The sequence below is a fragment of the Felis catus genome, chromosome D1 (assembly GCF_018350175.1).
Source record: "Felis catus isolate Fca126 chromosome D1, F.catus_Fca126_mat1.0, whole genome shotgun sequence".
Classification (NCBI taxonomy): domain Eukaryota; kingdom Metazoa; phylum Chordata; class Mammalia; order Carnivora; family Felidae; genus Felis; species Felis catus.
In genome coordinates, this window is record NC_058377.1 from 3203464 (window position 1) to 3227413 (window position 23950).

At 44.2% G+C, this 23950-nt stretch overlaps 1 protein-coding gene across 1 annotated transcript in view; it reads left to right on the forward strand.

Annotated features, from left to right (window-relative positions):
• The window catches only part of GRIA4 (glutamate ionotropic receptor AMPA type subunit 4), a 1433894-nt gene that overhangs the window by 514184 nt on the left and 895760 nt on the right, over positions 1-23950 (forward strand). The gene's annotated exons all lie outside the window — the stretch shown is intronic.

The following is a 23950-nucleotide window of genomic DNA, read 5'->3' on the forward strand; positions in this document are numbered from 1 at the left end:
TTACTCAACCCTGCACGGGAAGATAAAGAGGCAGCGCTCTGTTCTCCCATTCCCTGTGGTGCCCACCCCGGGCCGATCCCGCACCTTCTACCAGACTGTGGCCCTTCGAATTCAGTTAGGATTGCAAAACCACAGGATACCAGTAAAGCCCCAGCTCCCTTCTGGCCCTTGCCTTTCCTTTCTGCAGGCTGTGGAATTCTCTGGAACCCCTCTCCTTTCCCCCTGTGCCCTGCCCCCTGCCTCTGTGCCCTCGCCCTCAATTCTGATCCCCTGAACATTCCGAGAAGTAAAAGCCAAAACCGTTTTTCCCCAAGAGCTGTCCTTTTAAGACAGTGCGCGACTTACCGGCCATGGCTTTTTGCTGTCAGCCTCGGTGGTATGAAACCGAAAGCATTTTCCACCTTCCTTTTAGCAGGGTGTGTACACGTGTTGAGAAATAGCCACTGTTCACGCATTCACATCCTGTTTTGTTTTCCTCCCCCCTCTGCTTCAAGAGACAGTCAGTTCTCTGAAACTTAGACTGCATCGGGGAGTGTATCTTCGGGAAATTTCTTTCACTTGCACTTGGAGAAGGTCGGAGTAGGAAGAGAGGGGGCTCAGAGAGCCAGGAACCAGTGGGCAAAGCTGTGTACAGTGAAACTCACACAGTGCAGACTTGCCCATTCGTTAGGAATCAGCAAGTGTGGTGGGGAAGAGTGACTTCTGCTTTGGCATCGTACTCAGTCCATTCTGGCTGGAAGGGAACAGCATAGACTGATGGCTGGTGAACCACAGGGGTCTGCTTCCCCCAGCTCCAGAGGCTACAAGTCTGGGATCAGGGCCCCAGCACCCGATTGGCGTGGTGGTGCTGGCCCCTCCCTGGGTCTCAGGCTGCTGACTTCTGGCCGTGTCCCCATGTGGTGGGAAAGAAGCTCTCTGGAGCCTAATTCTGTTCAGTTCTGCCCCTCATGACCTAGTCAGCTTCCAAGACCTCACCTCCCAAAACCATCAACCCTTTGGGCCTCAGCTTCTCGACCTACGATTCTGGGAAGGACACAGGCGTTCAGTCTATAGCATTTGGGGAAGTTGAGCCACGGCATCCTCTGTCCATCCTGCAGCTCGTGGCTGTGCTCCTGGGAAGTAGGTTTGCTTTCAGGGATGGACACATTTTTCCCCAGAATCTAGTGTTTTCTTTCCTGTTGCTCTTCCCTGACTCTGAATTTAGGGACACCGTAGAGGCTGAAAGCCCAGCTGCGGACTCTGAATCTCTGATTTAGCTTTGTAACCACTCATTCTTGGGCAAGATGCTGAAGTTTCCCCTGCTTTGCTTCCTCTGTCTGTAAAATGATTTCATAAATAGTGCACACTGACACGGTTCTGAGCATGAAGTGGGTGAAAATGGAGAAGCTGCATAGAACAGGGCCTGGCGGGTTGTAAGCCTACGATCAGCGCTATTGTTATTTGTAACACAAGTATTTCTCACTAGAAAAAATGGCGAAGGTTAATTATTCTCAGATTATCTAATTAAGCTCATCTTTTTAGGTTTTTAACATCTAGTTTAGTTGACACACGGTGTTACATGGGTCCCAGCCTCCAACCTAGGGATCCCAGAAGTGTGTGCACCACACTGTGCTCACCACAAGTAGCCACCATCTGTCACCACACAACACTGTCCCAGCCCCACTGACTGTGTTACCTGTGCTGTGCCTTTAACTCGCCTCAGGTTAAGTTTACCTCTTGCGAGAAGCCTCCCACCTCTCATCCATTCACTCAGTGAGCAAATACATACAATGACCTAGTCTGTCCGACATGGTGTCTAGATGCCAGGGGTTCAGTCAACACAGACCATGGTCCCCTTCCCTCGTGGTCGCAGACTCCAGAGGAGAAAACAAACAGGAAACCTAACAGGTAACTAGGATATTCAGAATGTCCGAGCTGTGGTGAATGCTAAAGAGAACACAGGAAGTAGGAGAGTGGGCTGTGAAATACTGGAGGACGCACTGAAATTGAAGACACAGGAGAATGGCAAGACCCAGAGAAGCCACTGCTTTCTGTAAGCACATATTCCATGTCCCAGAAGTAAAGTCAATAGAGCCATTTTATTTTCTAGATCGATTTTGTGGAAGACGGACTGATAACAAGACTAAGAAAAAATGCAGATATTAACCTTCACACTTATCAATTTATATAATGAAATACTCTTGGGGGTCACCTAGGTGGCTCAGTCGGTTCAGCGTCCGACTCCTGATTTCGGTTCATGTCATGATCTTGGGTTGTGGGTTCAAGCCCTACATTGGGCTCTGTGCTGACAGTGCAGAACGTGCTTGGGATTCTCTCTCTCTCTCCCTCTCTCTTCCCGCCCCCCCCCACTCGTACTCTCTCTCAAAATACATAAATAAACTTAAAAAAAAAAGATGTGTATGTAGCAAATTCCATAGAAATTTCATGGAAATTACATAGAAAAAATCATCTTAACACACATTAATTGCAGCAGTCCAGTTATAACTGGAACGTAATGATTTAACAATGCTCATCTCAGAATTGCCTGTGCTAGCTGGGCTGTGCTATAGTATGAGTGTTAAGAAGGTGTGGAAAGCTATTAGGAGGCAGAAGGTCCCTGTGCTTGTATTCTGGCTGTGCCATTTTCAACACTTAGAAAGTCACATACCCTCTCATTTTCTCCAAAACGTATTCTTGATATTTTTAGAGCTGTTCGGACCTCATGGTGAATGCATCTCAGTGAGAGCACTAACCAACTATAACATATTCTTTTATGTTTTCTTTGTCTGAACCTTCCCTTTGCTGCATCCTGTCATCTAGGACTTTGAGGTCTAACAGCCCTGGGGTGGACTTCCATTCATTAGATGTAGATCTTGGAAACCTTATTTTATATCTCTAAGCTTGTCTTTTCTCCCCCTTGTGGGAAGGGTGGGCTCATTCTTACTTTTCAGGATGGAGTGGCCACAGTGCCTCCCACCTATAGCAGTCACAAGTGATATCCTGGAAGCAAGGTCATGTCCAAATACACATTTTTGTAAAATGCTTCTGATTTTTTTTTTTTTTAATCTCATGTCCTGTCACAGCAAATGTGTAAGTTAAGACAGTTACCTAAGCATGGATTCCATGTTACAGATGAGAAGACCCAGGTTCAGAGACTCAGGGAGCACAGGCTGTGGAGCCTGAGTCAGAAGCCAGCTCTCCTCCCCTTTCAGTCCTTCCTGCAGGTGGGGGCTACTCCCCGCCTCCCTGCTCCAGGGAGTGTGGAGTGTAGAAGCAGAGGATCCGGATGGACTCTGCACCTGCTGCTGCGAAACGAAGATAATGTGAGGAGATAAAGTATAAGCATTGAGAATAACTATAATGGCAATAAATGAGAGGATAGATAAAAGTGCTGTGAGAAAGCCAATTAAATATGGCCCTCTGACCCGAAGCAATTAGGGAAGCTTGCAGAGGCTGGCGGGACCCAGTCTGTAGAACAACAGGAGGGGGGTGGTTTGCGGATGGGTAATGGAGGAGAAAGAAGATAACTAACCTGAGAACTTTCTGTGTTCTAGGCACTGAAATAGGTTCTTTTACCCACTCACAATGCTGGAAAATTATTACTAGTAGCTCAGTTTTAAAGATCAAAACATGGAGGCCCAGAGTGGACAAGTCTCTTACTCAATAGCAGAGTCCATGAGTATGTGGTATAATTTGATTGCTGGACTCTAACATCTCTTATCTATCTATCTATCTATCTATCTATCTATCTATCTATCTATCTATCATCTATCTATCTATATCTATGTGTCTAACATCTATGTATGTATGTATGTATGTATGTGTCTATGTATCTGTGTGTCTAACATCTTTCTATGTGTCTAACATCTGTCTCTCTCTAACATCTATGTGTCTAACATCTATCTGTCTATCTATCAATCGTCTACCATCTATCTGTCCATCTATGTATCTACCAAGAGTAGAAATGTGGGAGCAGAACAACCCGGTGAGAAGATTAATATAAACAAAATGCTGAGGCCAGAGTCATAGGGAGGAGGGAAACACAAGATTGCTTGAATTAAAGGGTTTTCGTTTGGGATCAGTGGGAACTGAGTTTTGAGAGGTAGGTTAGGTCTAGATTATGATGATTTACAACAGTCCGCCTCAGTGAGGAATCTAGGCTGATGTGACTGGCAGGAGGGAGCCACCGTGGATCCTTGAGTAGGAGAGTCATATGGATGTGTCTCCAAAATAGCTATTTTGCGTTGAGTGCTTAACAAAAACTAGGCCCTCGGATAAGTACAGATATACCTTGTTTTGTTGCCCTTTGCAGGTGTATTTTTTACAAACTGAAGGTTTGTGGCAACCGTGCCTCAGGCAATTCTGTTAGGGCCATTTTCACAACAGCCTCTGCAAGCTTGCTGTCTCTGTCACATTTTGGTAATTCTCACCGTATTTTGAATTTGTTTATTATTGTTCGTATGTTTTTATGGTGATCTGTGATCAGTGATCTTTGATGTTACTGTCATAATGGTTTTGGGATGCCACAGACTGAGTCATTAAATGCTACCTGTGTTCCGACTGCTCTGCCCACCAGCCTTCCTGTTCTGTGAGACCTAACAGCATTGAGATCAGGCCAGTGAACAACCCTCAGTGACCCCTGGGAGTTCAGGAAGAGTCTCATCTCTCACTTTCAACCAAAAGCTGGAAATGACTAAGCTCAGAGAAGAAGGCCTGTCAGAAGCCAAGATAGGCTAACAGCTAGGCCCTGTGACCACGCAGTTAGCCAAGTTGTGAACTATGAAAAAGGAAACCACAGGCCCAACATGATGTCCTTTAGGACAAGTCCACAAACTGGTGTTTCACCACTGTCCTGACTGCAGTTCCCCAGAAACGCTGTCTTAACTGCAGCAAGGAATTTTCTGCTTCACTGAGGTAATATATATTACGTGGGCCCTCTCCGTCCTCCCTTCCTCCCCAAAGGGAGCTGAGGTAATCCACCTAATGAGAACCACCCCCCCACCTTCCCCCTAAGGGAAGATGACCTTGCCTCCAACAATCCTTTTCTTCTGCAAATAACTTTCTTGCCCCTCCCTCCTTCCTAGGAAAACCTTCCATTTTGCACCTCTCCTCAGAGCTCCTCTCTACTTGCCGGGTGAGATGCTGCCTGGTTCATAAAGTGCTTAATAAGGGCAATTAGATCTTCAGATTTACTCAGTTGAATTTTTGCTCTTCAACAGATTTGGTGGCAGCACTGGGATCCGAAGGAAACCTCTGTCAGCATTTGGGGATGAAGGGAAACACAGGTGTTGCCCCCTACACACTCTTAGAATTCACAGTCTTTCTAGCCATTTCCAGTGGCCATTGGTGAGTTCCTGTTGGCTTGAGCTCTGGTCTTTTGTGTTCAAACTCCCGATCTGATTGGTTCACGGAGGAGTCTAGACCCATGGGAGTCTCTGACGGAGCACCAATCCATAGCCCTTGGTCCACTGCACAATTCCATGTCGGAATCCCTTCTTCAGTTGTATTCTACAGTCCCACTAAACTGGGGTCTTCTGGCCTTTTACTAGTCCCAGTCTGCAGCGCCATTTACTAAAATGGCGGATTTAGTCCACACTGAGAACTACTGGTAGTTACTGGTCACACGTAAGAACTGGCCTGGGTCAAAGATCAGATTGGCTTTGCTTTTAGCTGGACTGGGTCCAATGGTAGGCCTCCAGTATGGTTTTACATAAAGGCCACTTGCTAATGGGAATCTTGGAAGCCAAAATTAAAGCCACAAACATTGACGGGCATTGGGTCAACATTTAAAAAGGGTGAGAGCACTCACCACCTCAAGAATCCTGTGGAGGGATAGTTTGGTCATGGCGCAGGTTACATGGCACTAGGTTACCTGCCAGTCAAGAAAATTCTGTGCGGTGAGATACACTGTGAAACACCCCACAATTCCCAGGCCTATGGCCTGTCCCTTTTAGGTATTAGCTTGGTTCTGAGAAACCCAAAGGCCCAGCTAAAAGATATGGGATGTTTCAAATCGTTCCAGCACACCTGCTTATTTTATTTTATTTTATGTCCTGGGCACCTGGGTGGCTTCTGACTTTCAATTTCAGTCAGGTCATTATCTCATGGTTCATGGGATCGAGCCCCATTTCAGGCTCTGTGCTGACATCTCAGAGCCTGCTTGGGCTTCTGTCTCTCTCTCTCCTCCTTTCTCTCTGCTCCTCCCCTATTTGTGCATTCTCTGTCTCTCTGTCTCTGTCTCTGTCCCTCAATAAATAAAAAAAAAACAAAAGAAAACTGTAGTCCTGGAAGTTGCCTATATCTAGCAGTATGGAAAAATTTTGCTAAAGGCAAACTAGAATTACAGGGGCCAATTGTGGGGAACATTCTAATTAAATAAGATTTTTTAAGAAGTGTGCTGGAAAGCAAGGGTTCCCAGTGAAGCAAACAGAATGGGATCCTTACTGTGATTGGCATGCAGAATCCTCCAGAAGCTCTCAAAATTCCAAAGTGGTTTTGTCGAAAGATTTATCACAAAAGGCTAACGCAGAAGTAAACAGAGGAAAGGTGCATACAGCGAAAGACCACAAGACTGCTGTATCCACCCTGAAGAGACCAATTAGGCAGACAGCTGCCTTGTAAAGTAAGACCACCCTGGACTGCAGGCTGTCCTCTGCAGGTCTTTTTTACTGTTTGGTCAAAGGCCACACTAAGGGCCATAGTTAAGGAATTTCTTAAGCGTGGGTTTGGGGGTGGGGATCCTCAAAAGTTTTTGGAAACAGATTCCCTCCTGAGCATCCCTGAAAGAGGGAAATAAAACTCGACGTCCCTTCCGTCCCAAATTCAGATCCAGCGGTCAGTGATCACTTCTCTCCTGGGAATAGCTCTTGCCTTCTTACTTGCGTGCTTTTGCGTCTTGGGAATTGGGTTTGGCTCTCTGTCTGCCTGGGATGTGCAGGCTGTTGGTTCCTTCTTTGGCCGTCTTTGGAAGCAGCTCTGGATCTGGCGCGGGTGGTCCTGTGGTAGAACCCCTTCCTAAGGAACATGGTGGAGGCCTTCACAGAACAAAGGAAGGCAGCCTGCAGTATGGCCCAGTCAACTCCTGTACACGTATCGTAGCTCTGACACGACTCTGTAACTTGGACTGTGTCCACTATATGTGTCATCATATATGGGAGACACAGAAGTAGAAATTGCATAAAAGGCTACACACCGCTGTGCTCAGGGCTGTTTTTCGGGTACAAACCCACTGAGCCTGTGCTGGCACAAAGAATGAAGTTGCCTCCTAGACAAAGAGAGCCTCAGTGTCCCGACTCTCTGTGCGAGAATCCTGCTATGGTCCTTTTTGTGTCCTCTTTGTGGATAACTCTTGGGTATATATATATATACACACACACACACACACACACACACACACACACACACACACACACACGCATATTTTACCAATTCTAAAACCTCCTTATTTAATCTCCCAAAGATTTCAAGTATTGTAAAACTCTGGCCTTAGGGAACCAATGTCCTTCTAGGAGGGGCTAACATCTCATTCCTGTGCCTTTGAAATGGTAAATGATCTGCCTGCCCTCTTCTGGGACTCTCATCAAGGCCATCCCTTTAAAATGCAAATTTGAGGGAGGTAATTCTTATCAAGAAAAAAACAAAAGGGAGAAAGGTCTTTTGGAACTGGACCTGTCAAGGACAAATACAGATCTTGTGTCTCCTCCACAAACATTAGTAGAAAAATCTTTAACCATCTAGCAGAAAATCCTAACTTCTTCCAAATACCAGAAAAACGAATTCAAATCCAACTTTGATGACGAGTGAGTTTTGTTCATGACAGTGGTTTTAAAATAGGAGCTATGAAGATTTGGTTTTCCTCTGTCTGTATGTTCATGTGTCCCTATATGTGTGTGCTCCTTTCGGCCTCCATAAGGGTTTGTTGAAATGTTGTAAAAGAGCTCTCTTCACTCTCTTAGTTTATTGGTCTTAAACAAACAGGCACTTACATAAATTGGTATTCATAAAAATTCTCAGAGATGTAATAGAAATTAACCCAAATGTTTTCCAGGTTCACATCACCTGGGATAATCTTCAGTAACGTTAGTTTAAGTGTGTATGTTTAATTAAAATAGTCATGTGTTGAGAGTTGCAGTTAAGCAGGTTTTATTCTACCTGAATTTACTAGTTATATTCATGTTACCTGTTATAATTTGCCAGCAAAAATAATCTACATTGATGGCTGATGTTGTCTGATGTCTCATGAAGTTTTTGTGGATAATCCGAACATACTTCTGGGAGTGAATAATTTAGATTTAAGTGAAATGAGAGTATATAGATAAACTTCTGGCAACAATTACATTTTATGATGCATGTACTCTAAAATAGCTTTCCAAAACTTTTGTTAACTTGAAACTTTAGAGTCTTGCTAAATTAAAGTAAAAGAAATTTATGGAATATTTAGATCATGTCCAAATAGGATAAAATAGTGACAGAGTAGTTACTAATAAAGAAAAGCATAGGTCAAAATCTGAATGCAAAAGTGAAAGTTGTAGAAGGTTGGTGGAAAAAAGATTCTTTGCAAAGGAATTTTAATGTGTGGTCAGTCAGGCTAATATTAAAATGCATTTTAGTTAAAAAAGTAAACTGGTGCAAAATTAGAAATTTGTTTTCTCTGTAGGACACAGTTTTCTTGGAGTATTGGTCTGCTTTTGATAAGAGATTATAAGAGTTTTTTGTTTGTTTTCCTTTTAAGTAATATGCCTCAAAAAATATTTCTGGGTTTTGTCAGAATAATTTTATGTGTTTTTATCAGGTCTTTGATTTCTTAAAAAACTGAACTCACTTAAAAGCTAAGGTTTCCTGTTTTTTTGTTTGTTTGCTCAGCTGTTCACTGTCCTATGTTTGCCTGCAAAATCTTCAATTGTCACCGTGGTTGAGTAGATAAAGTATTGTTTCAGTGACTTATGGTCCTATTTGACAAGTGTTTTGTTGTTGTTGTTTAAAAACTTTTTGGTATTTTTAAAAAACTTCCCAAAATTGAATTCTCAAGGAAGTCCTTTTGACCTGGAAATAACTCTGGGAATTTTTCCAGAGTATTTCTTGGAACATTTCACAGGTACTCTTTTTTTTTTTTTTCCTTGAGATACAGGCAGAGTGTGAGCTGGGAAAGGGGCAGAGGGAGGGGGAGACACAGAATCTGAAGCAGGCTCCATACTGAACTGTCAACAATGAGCCTACATGGGGCTCAAACCCACCAACCATGAGATTGCAACCTGAGCCTAAGTCGGACACTCAAACTACTGAGCCATCCATGTGCCCTGTCTTTGGAACATTTCAAAGGATTTGCTAAACTAACCAGGATTGACATGTTAAATTACATGGAAAGTATCAACACATGCGAATTGATACTAAGCCCCCTCTATGTTGTATTTGTTCAGATGTGTAAGTGTTGTAGAAATTCTGTGAAATCCCTAGAAATCTGGGATATCGTCCTGGTATAATGTTATCACTTGTGATCATTCTCTTACTTTCTGAAACTGCTGTCATCAAAACTGAGGCTCACGGTAAAAGGACAGAACCTAACCAAGTGTTAAGGAATACCCTTGCTGGTTTTCGTGCAAGGATAGCAGCAGCAGGTAAATATTGTGGCCCATGTGGATCAAGTCCATTCTGCTCCTGCGGAAAGCAACCCCAGGGTGTCAGATTTCGGCCGTCCTGACGTTCTTCACCACAGCAACCGTCTGCTCCTGACCCAGAGAAATCCAGATGTGTAGACGGTGGCTGTAAATGAAGAGCCAGGGCTGTGGGAAACACACCATGACCATTTGGTTCTCCCCGGCTTTCTGGAAAACCTCATATTTTTTTATGGTTTTTGGAATTCTGCTTTATGCACTTAAATGCACTATGTATTTAAGGTGACCCAAATTGTGAATAGACATTGGTGAGGAGACTTCCATAAAATTGCAGAAACTGTCAACCAGCAATGTCTGACCCGTGATGTCCATCATTTTAGAAAGCCTTTTCTGGTCCCAGAAGCTTCAGACTTTCTTGTCTGGACCCTTTGAACACCACTCAGTGAGAGTTTCCGATACGTTCTTCTCGTGCTTTCGTTTTCTGGATGTGTAAGCTTTCCCCTGCTGCAAGGCTGATGTGCTCACCTGCCAAAGAAACAGGTGGAAAATGTGTTTCCCATTTGGGGTTTGCTGTCCGTGATCTCCAGTGATGGAAGCAGCACCCACTTCGCTGGGTAAATCATGTGAGACTGATGATGTTGAATATAGAATTGCCTCTGTACCCATCACTTCAATCATCAGACAAGGTCAAGAGAACTGAGATCCTCCGACTCATTTCTGAACTTGCCACAACTGCTGAACTTCCCTGGCCTCAGCAAATGCCTCTGGTCTTGCTGACTGTTCACGGTTCCCACTTGGCAAAGACGTAAACTGGCTCCACACGAGATAGTCGCCTGCAGCCTGGTGTCTAATGATATACAACTTTCTGCTGATCCCTGTTGTCTCAGGCTAGAATGACCAGCTACTATAAGTATAATGCCTTATACTCAAGCCTATCATCAACAGGTCATAGAAGTTTTCCCAGATCCCAATTCAAAGGACCCTGTTGGCCACAGGCTGGAGGCTGGCGAACTGGGGAATTCTGGAAATGTCATATAACATTCTCAAGCCCTCCCTGAGGGAAGGTGACCTAGCCTGAAACACGTCTTTTCTTCTGCTAATAATTTCTTTGCCCTCCCCTCCTTCAAAAACCTTCCCACTTTGTAAAACTTCCTTGTGGTCCTCTCTGCTTGCTAGATGGGATGCTGCACCATTCATGAATCTCCTACGAAAGCCAGTTTGATGCTCAGATTCACTCAGCTGAATTTTGTTCTTTGACAGAACACGAAGGAGAAATTCTTGATAAAAATTAAAAGTGCTACTCCAGTGAGCACACTAGTGATAAGAAAGTTAAACAGCCTTCTTGCTGACATGGGGAATGTTTTAGTGGTCTGGATGGAAGTTCAGACAAGCCACAACATTCCTTTAAGCCAAAGCCTAAGGTGAAGAAGCTTCACAAGAAGATTTTGAAGCTAGTAGAGGTTTGTTCACGAGGTTTAAGGAAAGAAGTCAGCATTATAACAAAAGTGCCAGGTGAAGCAGTAAATGCTGATGTCAAAGCTGCAAGTTATCCAGAAGGTCCAGCTAAGAGAATTAATGAAGGTGGTTACCCTAAGCTACAGATTTTTAATGTACATGAACCAGCCTTCTAGTTTAAGGAGATATCATCTAGGACTTACATAGGCGGAGAGTAGAAGTCAATGCCTGGCTTCAAAGCTTCAAAGGACAGGTTGGCTCTTTTGTCACGGGTTAATGCAGCTGTTAACTTTCAGTTGAAGCCATGGCTGTTTCATTATTTTGAAAATCCTAGGACCCTTAAGAATTATGCCAAACATACTCTGCCTGTAATCTGTAAGTGGAACAATAAAGCCTGGATGACTGTATATGTTTATAACATGTTTACTGAGTATTTTAAGCCCATCATTGAGACCTCTTCTCATAATAAAAAGATTTCTTTCAAGGGGCACCTGGGTAGCTCAGTCGATTAAGCGTCCAACTTCGGCTCAGGTCGTGATCTCACAGTTCGTGGGTTTGAGCCCCACATCGGGCTCTGTGCTGACAGCTCAGAGCCTGGAGCCTGGATTCTGTGTCTCCTCTCTCTGCCCCTCCCCCAGTGGTGTGCGCTCTCTCTCTCTCTCTCTTCCTCTCTCTCTCTCAAAAATAAACATTAAAAAAATACATTTCGTAAGGTTACAACTGCCATAGAAAGTGATTCATCTAACATATCTGGGCAAAGTAAACTGAAAACCTCTGGAAAGGATTCACTATTCTGGATGCCAGTAAGAATAATGTGATTCATGGGAAGAGGCCAAGACATCAACATTAACTTGAGTTTGGAAGCCATTGATTCCAGCTCTCACAGATAACTGAGGGATTCAAGCCCTCAGTGGAGGAAATCACGGCAGATGTGGTGGAAACAGCAAGAAAGCTAGAATCACAAGTGGATCCTGATGGAGGGACTGAATGCCTGCAAGCTTGTGATAAAACTTGAACAAAGGAGGGGCTGCTTTTCATAGAAAAGACAAAGAAAGTGGTTTCTTGAGATGGAATCCACTGGTGATGATGCCGTGAAGATTGTTGAAATGACAACACGGGATTCAGAATATGACACGAACTTACCTGATGAAGAAGCAGAGGGTTTGAGAGGATGGGCTCCACTTTTGAAAGAACTTCTGCTGTGGGTAAAATGCTGTTTGACAGCCTCCTGTGCTACAGAGAAATCCTTCATGAAAGGAAGAGTCAGTTGGTAGAGCAAACCTCATTGTTATCTTATTTTGAGAAATTGCCACAGCCACCCCAGCCTTCAGCAGCAACCCTGACTAGTCAGCAATCACCAACAGACAGGTAAGACCCTACACCAGCAAACAAGATGATGACTCACTAAAGCTCAGATGATGGTTAGCATTCTTAACGATAAAGTATTTTGTAATTAAGGCATACATTGGATTTCTTTTTGTTTCTATTTGTTCATTTGGTCATTATGCTACTGTATACTTAGTAGACTATAGTATAGTGTAAACATAACTTTATAGTCATTGGGAAACCAAACATTCATTCAGCTCCCTTTACTGTGGTATTCACTTTATTGTGCTGGTCTGGAACTGAACCCACAACATTTCCGAGGTATGACTATACTTGTTCTACACTGGTTCTGCTAGAAGAAACTTTTGAAGATACTGATATTCAGGCTCACTCCAGATGACTAACTCAGCGCCTCCAAGGGTGAGGCTTGAGTTTATGAATACGTCAAAATAATCCTAGATATTTGTGATATATATCCTATATTAAAGATCACTCTGGGGGCTCCTTGGTGGCTCAGTCAGTTAAGCTTCCGACTTCAGCTCAGGTCATGATCTCACGGTTCATGAGTTCAAGCCCAGTATCAAGCCTACACTGAAAGTGTAGAGCCTGCTTGGGATTTTTCCTCTCTTCCTCTCTCTGCCCCTGCTGCACTCATGCTTCCCCCCCTTCCCCCCCGCCTCAGAATAAATAAACTTAAAAAAAAAAAGATCACTGTTGAGTGTCCTAATATCGTATCTGGAATAACCAGAGGCTTTTCCAAGACCCCCGTGTATCCTAACATGGATAATTTAGTAGGACATGCTCTTAGAGGCATTGCTTGTCCCATCAGAACTAGGAGCAGGGCCCTGAGTGGCCAGGGCATTGACCTCTAGAGATGGAATGGAAGTACCTGGGAATCAGGGTTGGCTGGGAAAAACAAGCTACAGACATTGTGGGCTGGAATGGAACAACAATGAGCTTGTCAGGACCGGTCGGCAGACAGGAGAGGTGTGTTCTCTATGCATCAGATTTCTGTATCAACAATATCATGAAAATAACTGAAATGGGACCTCCATGCGGGAGAACGACTGACCTTAAAATAGCAGTGGAGCCAAATCCCTGAGGAGGGACGGGCAAGGTCTTCAACTGGTGTGTTGTCTGTAAGCAGAAAGAACACTAGGAAGTGAGCCACGATGGGAATATCAACAGAAACAAGAAAATACTAATTCATTGCCCAAGGACATTCAGATGTTGGACTAATCAAATATGGAGTGGAGAATGGCAGTGTGTGAGAGGTCCAAATAAAGGGAGCAAGAAGCAAATATTTTAAAGTATTTTTTTTTTCGTTTTATTATTTATTTTTGGGACAGAGAGAGACAGAGCATGAACGGGGGAGGGGCAGAGAGAGAGGGAGACACAGAATCGGAAACAGGCTCCAGGCTCCGAGCCATCAGCCCAGAGCCCGACGCGGGGCTCGAACTCACGGACCGCGAGATCGTGACCTGGCTGAAGTCGGACGCTTAACCGACTGCGCCACCCAGGCGCCCCAAGAAGCAAATATTTTATAATAAGGAAAATCAGAGCAACTTAATGAAAATGGAACATGTAAAGGAAATCTATCAGTTTTCCTTAATAGTGGCTAGGTTGAAAGGCATGTACACAAAGTTTGGGAGAACATAAGTGATCTAGAAGATATATTCAAGTAATTTATCTGGAATGCAATAAACAGAGGTGAAGAGCTGAGAGTTTTGAGCGAGGGATTCAGAAATATCAAGGATGAAATGAGAATGTCTCAGATACAACTGATTAAAATTCTGGAAGGACATAATTGAGAAAATAGATGAGAGACAACATTTAAAGAAAAATGTCCAGAACTGAGGAAAAATACGAGTCTTCTGAATGAGGAAACACAGTGTAAAAACAAAGAATAACTGCTTTCCAAAACGGCCCTTTGAATTAGGCGTTGTTACTGTTCGAATTGTGTACCACACAAATAAATGTTGAAGTCCTAACTCGCAGTAAGTCAGAATGTGCCCATATCTGGAAAAAGGATCCTTGTGAATGTCAGTGGTGAAGATGAGGTCATATTAGAGCGAGCTCTTTGCCCAGTATGACTGGTGACCTCATGAAAAGAAGAGAGACTGGGGAACAGAGGCAGAAGGGCACACGAGCACAGACGGGATGCACTGAGGGAAGGCACTGGTGTGATGAAGAAAGCGGAGATGGGAGGCTCATCGTGGCCATAAGCCCAGGAGTGTCAGAGGCTGTAGAGAGAGCGTGGCCTGCTCACTTCTGGATTCCAGAACTGCAAGAGAATATGCTTCTGTTTCAAGTCTCACAAGTGGGGATACTTCTGGATTCCAGAACTGCAAGAAAATATGCTTCTGTTTCAAGTCTCACAACTGGGGATACTCTGCCACAGCAGCCCTAGAAAGGAACACAGACATTAATGGTTCCACTTTGCAGCTGAGGGAACAGTGTCAGAGAGATGACCTCCTTGGTCTGGGGAGTGAGGGGAAGTCTCAGTCCCTTGGACCCATAATCTCGTAGCACAGCTGAGGCTGCCGGTCAGAACAGAAGGCAAACGTTGGGACCTCCAGGCTCCCTTCATGAGCACAGATGTGTTTTCTTCGACCCTCACGGATTTGGTTTCTTTTGGTGTTGATTATTTATCAGAAGTTCAAAATTATGAGATTTTAAATAAAGTCTTGGATTACAGGCCCCCTTTCATGAATTTCCACAGAACAGTAATTACCTGGAACCCAGCGCATATGCTACAATTTCGTATTCATATGCTCTCCTGGTTTGCCTGTCCCCAAGTAACGTGATTCATGTGATTTATGCTTCTTGCTAAGCCTATGGGGTGTTTACATTTATGGCCTTTGCTGAGGAGATTAAAGGCCAGACTTTGGACTTTGCCGTTCTTAATAACATCAACACCTTACAGTGGTGTCATGAATGAGGGGATAATTATCCACCTCAAGTATCCATTTCCCTTGTTGGAAACGACCTGCATTGGAGAAGCTGGTGGATTAAATTTAATACTTGAAAATCAGTATCACCTGTTGCACAGCAGGCGTCCAGTAATGTTAATCATTACCCTCATGTAACTCTCTAACTATCTATAATGCAAGTGGAATATAAGAAGTGTCGTAAGAGAAAAGTTCTCATAAGAGCCAAACAGTGTATTTCTGCAAGGACTTTGAAAGATTGAAGAATCACATCCATTTCAAGGGCAGAGGCAGGTTGACCTAGAAGTTATGTTGATGAAGAAAGAAAAGAAATTGAAGGCATCGGTAATACAACACACGCCTCACAAACAGTGTAGTATGTGGAGTTGATTTGGACTGAGGATCTGAGAAAATCCGCATCACATGCATAGCCCTTGAACCTGCCTAATCTGAGTGCCCCAAGGTGGAGAGCTCAGCTCCTGACCAGTGTCCCACATGGAGCCAACAAGCCTTGCTGCCTGGAGATGGTCACCAGAGAGCTGAGGGATGGGTGCTCAGAGGTGAGCACACGCTCCCAGAAATGTGGGTGCAGGTATGGGCTCCCCCCTGGAGGCGAACTTCAACCAATGGAGGGCAGTAGTCGGTTGATAACTGCCCCCAAGTTCCTATAAGGTAGCTTCTACACTATTCAAGAGGATCCCTCAGGGAGACTGAACTCTGGTTGCTGGGAATAAGAATTAATGCATTAATGAAACGTTTTTGGGTGATTTTGTCCTTTTCACCTCCCTTCCCAGCTCCCTCACTACTTACTGCTTCCTGGGAACCCCTCCCGAATAAGCTACCTGCATGCAGGCCCCCAGACTCCATCTCTGTACTCAGCAGCATCTCCGCTGAGACAATTCAGGTGACCCTCATGGTTGTTACCATCCTCATCTTTATTGAGCAGTTAGTTACGGTGCAGAAAGCCCTCTGCTTAATTTCCTACATAGATCATATCATCTCATGTAAGCCTACTACACTATGAGATCGGTAGTGTTAACTCTCCATACAGATAAAAATTTGTAGCTAAGATTAATGGCGTAGGTAATCACACATCCACTATGGGTGAAGCAGAGGTGGGTTTGAATACATATCCAGGTTAGGTTAGCAACCAAAGTCTTATCTAAACAATAAGTTAATTTATCTGTAAAAGCCCATGCATCCCCATACAACCTTCGTGTCTTAGGTTTTAAAGGCTGAAACTATGACACTAACGTGTCTTATCAGACTTATTCCCCACTGCTCTCCACAATAGTCATTCACTAACTTGAGGCGTTGCTGCTGAATAATCCCTGAAGTGTTTGTCTAGCCTGCCTAGTCAGACTACGAGCTTTTTGTTGTTTGAGTTTTGTTTTGCTTTTGTCTGAGCGATCTCTACATGTTCCTCTGTGATTCTTCCACTGCTCCCTGAAGAGATCATTAAATGGTAGGTAAACTACATTTGGCAGGGATACGCAGGCTTAGTTTCTGTGGATAAGCAGCAGCCGAGATAGTACAGGGAGGAACACGTAAAACACACAAAAATCGCTATTAAGAACTAAGACACTCATTTCAGGTACATAAATGTCTTCACTGAGGTCTGTGTATTGTATGACCTCCTTCCATTTATTGAAGTCTGGGTACTTGTGACTTAAACTTGTAAAAATCAAACAATTCCCTTGAGATTGAAGGGAAGAAAGCAAAGTGTTCCTCCCATGGGCTTTGTTAATGGCATTATCTGGGCCCCCTAAAGAAGTAACCACAGGGATCCTCGTGACTTCTTCACCCACGTGTGGTTTTCCACAAAGCAGACTGTTGTCACTTTTTGCTACTTACTGAAAAGAACGAAGGAGATGTTGGGGTGACCATCCTGCTAGTTTCTTCCTCTCTTACAGTCCCCTTTCTTCTCCATCATTGTCTCTCTGCTGTTTCTCCCCTACCCCCTGTCCCTCACACACACACACACACACACACACACACACACACACACTCTCTCTCTCTCACACATTCAGACCATCATTTAAAATCCACTGCCTCTCTTTCCCATAAACAGTCAAGGCTACATTCTGCTCTTGCTGAAAAGAATGCTAATCTAGCACAGTAGGTTTTGAAAACTGATATAACAAACTCATTGTCCAGCAGTAAATATCAGATTAAACATTCACCTTCAGGTGGCTGTATTACCTGATAGCAAGATAAATGCAGCAAGAAGGTAAAATCCCAAGAAGCATGCATCTGACACATTCTTTGACCTTCACCAGGCTACAAGTGCCACTGGATGACAAGTACTGGTGACAAGAAATTTTCAAATTCTGTGATCCTTGCACGAAGGCAACACAGCATTTATCCAACATTAGGGCCTAGATGATGATGGTCCTCGACTTATTTCAAACTTGGGAACAGTTCTGGGTGTCCCATATTTGGAAGACGGTGTTGCAGAAATCTGGCATCCACTGGAGCTCTGATCATTGGAGATCATCTATAGGCCAGCAGTACTGGAATTAGCCGTAGATCGTTAGAAATGTAGACTCTCAGGTGCCTGGTTGGCTCACTCAGTTAAGCATCTGACTTTGGCTCAGGTCATGATCTCGGGGTCCATGAGTTCGAGCCCTACACCAGGCTCTGTGCTGACAGCGTGGAGCCTGCTTAGGATTCTGTCTCCCTCTCTCTCTGCCCCTTCCCTGCTCTCTCTCTCTCTCTCTCTCTCTCTCTCTCTCTCTCTCTCTCAAAAATAAATAAACATTAAAAAAAAAAGAAATGTAGAATCTCAAGCCCCACCCAAACTAGTATGAACATATTTAAGAACATTGAAATCATGCCAAGCATCTTTTTTCCAACCACCATCCACCATGGAATAGAAATAGGAATAAATAGCAAAAAGAAAACTGAGAAAATTAAAAAAAAAAGTTGTGGAAATTAAATAACACTATCTTAAGCAACCAGTGAGTGGGTCTAATTAAAATCGCAAGGGAGGGGTGCCTGGGTGGCTCAGTCGGTTAAGCATGTGAGTCTTAGTTTTGGCTCAGGTCAGGATCTCATGGTTCATGAGTTCAAGTCCCACATCGGGCTCTACACTGCCAGTGCAGAGCCTGCCTTGGATTTTCTCTCCCCTCTCTCTCTCTCTGCCCCTACCACCCTTGCATGGTCTCTCTCTCAAAATAAATAAACTTAAAAAAAATGACCAGGGAGATCTGAAAGTTTCTTGAGACAAAGGGAAATGAAAATACAACATATTGGAGTTTACTGAGCAGCTGAAGCAGTACTAAGTAAACTCTTAGACAGAGCTGCATCTGCAAATAAGACCAACACATTCACTGTCTTCAACGGAAGTCTAGTGGGGAAGAAGAATGGATTTAGAAAATAAAATGGCAATAAATGTTGTGGTGGAGGAAATACGCAGTAATGTAGGAACATGGCCAATAACATAGGATAATACTGGGGAGGATGGGAAATCGGGATACACTGGAATAAAGAATAAACAAATTGCCACTACTTGGATGCTAGGACTGCAGGAGAAAGAAAAGTCCAGGGTGAGTCGAAGTTCTATTTGAAATGCTGAGTGGATGATGATCCCTTTGTGCACAGGGTCAACTGAAAGAGGAACGGCTTTGTGGGAGGGTAATGAGTTGACCTTTGGTCATGTTTAGTTCAAACAGTGGGCAATGTATAGTAGGCAGCTAAAGACAGATGCTGGGAACTCGGGGTGTGGTCTGGATTTGAGAATGTGATGTAGGAAAATATAGAGATGCAAAGTTCTGCCATAGGGAGGGATGAGACAGCTCAGAGGGAGCATCTCGGAGTAAAGCTTGGTGTCAGCCCTCAGAAATCTCCATTGTCTTTCCATCATTTATCAACTTTATGGATCCGTGGGTAATACCAAGTGACATGGGCTCCAAAGGATGTGGTTGCTTTGGAAATGCCAATCACTACTGGCAAGGGAGGACCCACTTCTGGGGAGCCTTGTATACCATAGTCATTTCTAGAATGGGCTTCTGGACGAAAGAGGAAAGCAATTAAAATACTTACCAATGCTGAGCGTTATTTTCCCAAATGTGCTGGGCAGTCTTCACTGACAACTCCTTTCGTAGGCCGGCTAATAATCCATTTCAAGGCATGACTATCTGGAAATAATGGGATTTGCTGATGTCCCAAAATAAAATTCATCTCTTAAAATGGGCGTGTCTGGGTGGCTCCCAAACTGACCTCCAACGTGTAACAGTTACCTCATGTGAAGCCGTCCAGGTCAGAGCTGCCTAGGCTATGGGGAAAGAAGAGTATGAGTAAGAGGCGTCTCCCCTGGGAGACTTGCAGAGATTTCTCACAGAAGCGTGTACTCAAGCGATCCCCTTGCCTTCACCCAGTCGTAGGGTACAGACCCCAGTTGCAAGCCTGGGGTGAATGAATGAAGTTTCTCAAAGGAACCTGTTTAGAGATTAGGTTAGTCAGGGATCATAGAAATGTTGTACCTCGTAAAGTCTTTCACTGTGCTTTTGGGAAGAGAGGGTTAATAGAAATATATCCTTTATTCCACACTCACAAATATTTGTGCACATCAGTAAAATTACCTGCAGAGACGTAAACAATCACCAGTCTTTTTTTAGGAATTATTTAATAAGTTGTCTATGATAGGATGTGCTTGTGGCCAAGATGAACACAGTGAATGAAAATTGACATGGCATCCAATATCCTTATGGGGATATGTATCTACTTTAGGAGAAAAATATACAAATTACCACATTAAAAAAGGTTTGAACATACTCCAACCTAAATAAGTATTATGCTCATGAGGTAAATGGCTCTATTTTCACTGTAGGTTGCTGGGTTTAAGACAGGCATCAACGCCTCAGCTCTCTCACTTACTGGCCTGGTAGGACCGAGCATGTTACTTATTCTAAGAGGGATGATAGGGACCACCTGGATGGCCCAGTCGGCCGAATGTCCAACTCTTGATTTAGGCTCAGGTCATGATCTCACAATTCATGGGATGGAGCCCTGAGTCATGCTCTGTGCTAATAGTGTGGAGCCTGCTTGGAATTCTCTCTGTCCTCTCTGCCCCAATCCAACTTGTGCCCAAGCACTCTCTCTCGCAAATTAAACATTTTGTTTTAAGTGGGATGATAATAATAATAGTAACATCATAAGGCTCATGTGAAGATTACGTGAGAGGATTCTGAATGACAGCACACAGTAAAGACCTCAAAAGTCTGGTTGTGGTTAGAGGCGAAGATCCTAAGAGCAAGATAAGCCAGCCCGGGTCAGGGAGTGCTTTCATGCATGAGTGACAGGTGACTTCAGTATGACAGGTGGGCTGAGGAGAATGTCATTCAGAGAAGAGGAGAGAAGAGGAGACCATGTATGAGAGGGTAAGCACAGAAATGGAAATGAGGGGAAAGTCTGAACAGAGGATTTTGCACAAGGGTTAATGTGCCCCCTTCAGGCGCTCGGTAAGCAACAAGGCCCCGCAGAGGAAGGCATCAACTGTGTTAAAGGCCATGGAAGCTGTTGTTACATTTTCAGTAGGGGGTCTCACAGGTATTTCCCAGAGGATGTTCTGGCTTCAAAAGTGGGGGCTCTAAACTATTTACACAAGAGATGCTTGTGGATGACCATCAGGTTGAGAGACATGGGAGGCAGGAGAGCTAAAGGTGTTGCTTTGAACTATATTCTTGGACTTCATTGGTTAGGACGGACCTGTCTTGACCTCAGACCTAAGCTCTTAATCACTGAGCTCACTGCCGAAGCGCCCTCAAAGCGCAATTCCTGGAGCAACGTGTGTTTCTACTAAGAAGCTATCTGCTTATATATGACAACGGGGCCCTAGCCCTGCTCTCTGGTGTCTCACAAATACGCACTGGCACAGACCCCCTCAGTGGAGGGAAGCACCGAAAATCTTCACCTGCTGTACTTTGTGTCTACCCAGAGTATTTTTTTCCCAGCAATTATGACCAACAAATTCGAAAAGGAAGAGAACCACATTAAGTTTTCGTTTAGCTTAATGAGAAACTCATCGACAGTGCACAAACGTGGTAAAGTCGATGCCTGGTTTGGTCTTAGTTCCTGGCCTTACATCCCTTGCTACAGTTTTTGCCAGAAACTTTTAGTTATTGGAATGAGATAACAAAGTAGAAACCCTCCCAAGGTTTCTGGAACAGAATACCTTATTATTTATTACTTTATGCTCAAGGAAGATGCAGCCTAGTTGGAATTAATGGCTATTTCCCGGCTCTGAAAAGTGCAGAGCCGTGATGTGCCTCACACTGTACTGATTCCACAAATCTTCATTCCTCAGGTACCAAGCCACATCTTGTTCCACCGTGCACATTTGGTCCTGAAAGGCTGTATTTATTGTCAGTACTTTCATGAACATTTTTTGAGGAAGAGTTCTTTCTGGCAATGGAGAGTATCTGTGCATGGGTTTCCTCTGGTACTTTCCCAGCAAGGAAGGTTTATTACTTTGGGTCATTGTCATAGACCTGGTTCTGGAAAACTAGCAAAAAGGTGAGGGCATGACCAAGAGGTGATGCTATTGAAGACTGACTGAGGGCTTTGTTTTCCATTACAGCAGAACCCAGGAGCTGGTAGCAACCAAGTGGGATGTATGCATGTCTGTAGGATTACAAGGGAGCCTATAACAAGAAGCAAAGACAAGGGGGAGGGACTTTCTCAGTTGGAATATGGTCATCCAGGGCCTTCACTGTTACTGATGGAGTTGAGTTGGGGAGGAGACGATGAGAAGCAAGCACCTTAACAGAGTGAGACGCTTATTTAAAATAGATGGCCCCTGGAGACACTGGCCAGCTTTGTAGAAGCAGATAGTTTTTCTCCCACAATAGCATCATCTTTTCCTGAGTGGCTTTGGGAACAGCAGAGAGCCCACCAACTACCCCATCTTGACTGTGTAGAGGAAGCAGAGGGTGATAAGAATGGGCCGCTCAGACACCAGAACCTGGAATGAGACCTTAGGGGGAGTGGAGGTAAAGGAGACAGACCTCCGATTTCCACCCACAGACTGGCACTATCCAGTATTACACAAAATAAAGAGCAATAGAGTTGACAAGGAAACTGAATCCATGTGTGAATTAATGCACATGTGATTGTGTTATGCACACTTAATTTTATGTACATACTCAGTTTGTTCTTTGATGATTCCGCCATCACTGTATAATAAATGCATGAGTTCCTAGGGCTCCGGGACGAGTGATGTTGTACATTGCATCAAAGGATTCAGGATAAAGACCTTTAGACTGAATGAACTACAGTAAATGAGCTGCTCCCTGCAGAGGATTGGAGGGGAACTGTGATCAGCAGTGGGAGGCAAGAGAAAAGGCGCAGGGACACACAACAGTAGAGGCTAGAGAACATGCGCTTGGGCCACACATAGAAGAATGGGGTCTGAGCCTGAGATGAAAGGAACTCTGTTCTAAACTGACAAGGTGCATGAAGACGATAGATCCTGGACTCAAGATACGGTCACTTCTTGGACCTGAGCTTGAACCGTTGGACCTCACCTGAGTGCAGCCCCGTCTTCTGTGCGAGGTCAGGGTCTGTCTTCTTCACGGGCACATACAATAAGTGTCTGGCAGGTATGGTATCCTTTCCCCATCAGTCAGGTCTCAAGCCTTATCCATGACTCTGGCATTTTCCTCTCTCACTCTGTCCACCTCTCCCTGGGGCATCAGTCCCTCTGTTACTAGGACATCTGACCCAGCGAGGCATTTACAGTTCTGTCGACTTCTCTTTCTCAGGACTTTGTTAGAAGCATAAAGAGACTTCAAGTAGTGATCACAGTTTCCCTCCCAGTTCACCAACAGGAAAGTGATCGTTCTCATCTTTTTTCACCAAACTTTTATCTCCATGGGGGTCAGGAGTCTTGAAGAATGATCTACTACCTTTGAATCTTGCAGGCAAGATGTGGAAGCATCCACTGCCCATAATTCTTTCGGATGTTAGCATTATCTGCGTGTGCTCACTGAGTGAGCTGGGAGACTTGACTTCATGATTCCTCTGCTGGCTTCCTGAAAGTCAGAGGTCATTCTGCTCTGATACACCCATCTCTTGCCTTCTGGAGGGTTTGACAGGCTGTTTCCTTTGGGAACAACAGCTGCAGATGCCCATCCTTTCCCCATTCTCATCCATGGGTGATTCATAGCTTCAGCTTCAGATGAGACTAGGAAAATAATAGCAGGAAGCTATAGAGCTTCAGATTCTTCTTGGTCTTTATCTTCTACGTCAAAAATGCTGTAAAAGGCTCCCTGAGCTCCTTCCTTTCCTCCACCTATTCCCCCTCCACCCCAAGGTCACCTGTGTGAGTCTTCATCAAGCCTAGAGAGGAAGGCATCCTTTTCCCAAGCTGAAAAAGACTCACCAGCCATGGTACCTCACGCTCACCTTTGATGTGCGGCTGAACTGGCCAACAAGGGGTCCCTATCTTTTAAGGCAGGGTGTGTGCACAGCCTGAGAAATAATGATTACACCTACATATCCATGTTAGTAATTATGTCCTAAGAAGTTTTAAATTATTCTCATTTCCCAAGACATTTTCTGGTTACTGAACCTGAGACTGTAGCAGGAATCGTTCCCGTAAGACATTTGCCTCCGTTGCTTGGGGAACTGAGACCATAAAACAAATAA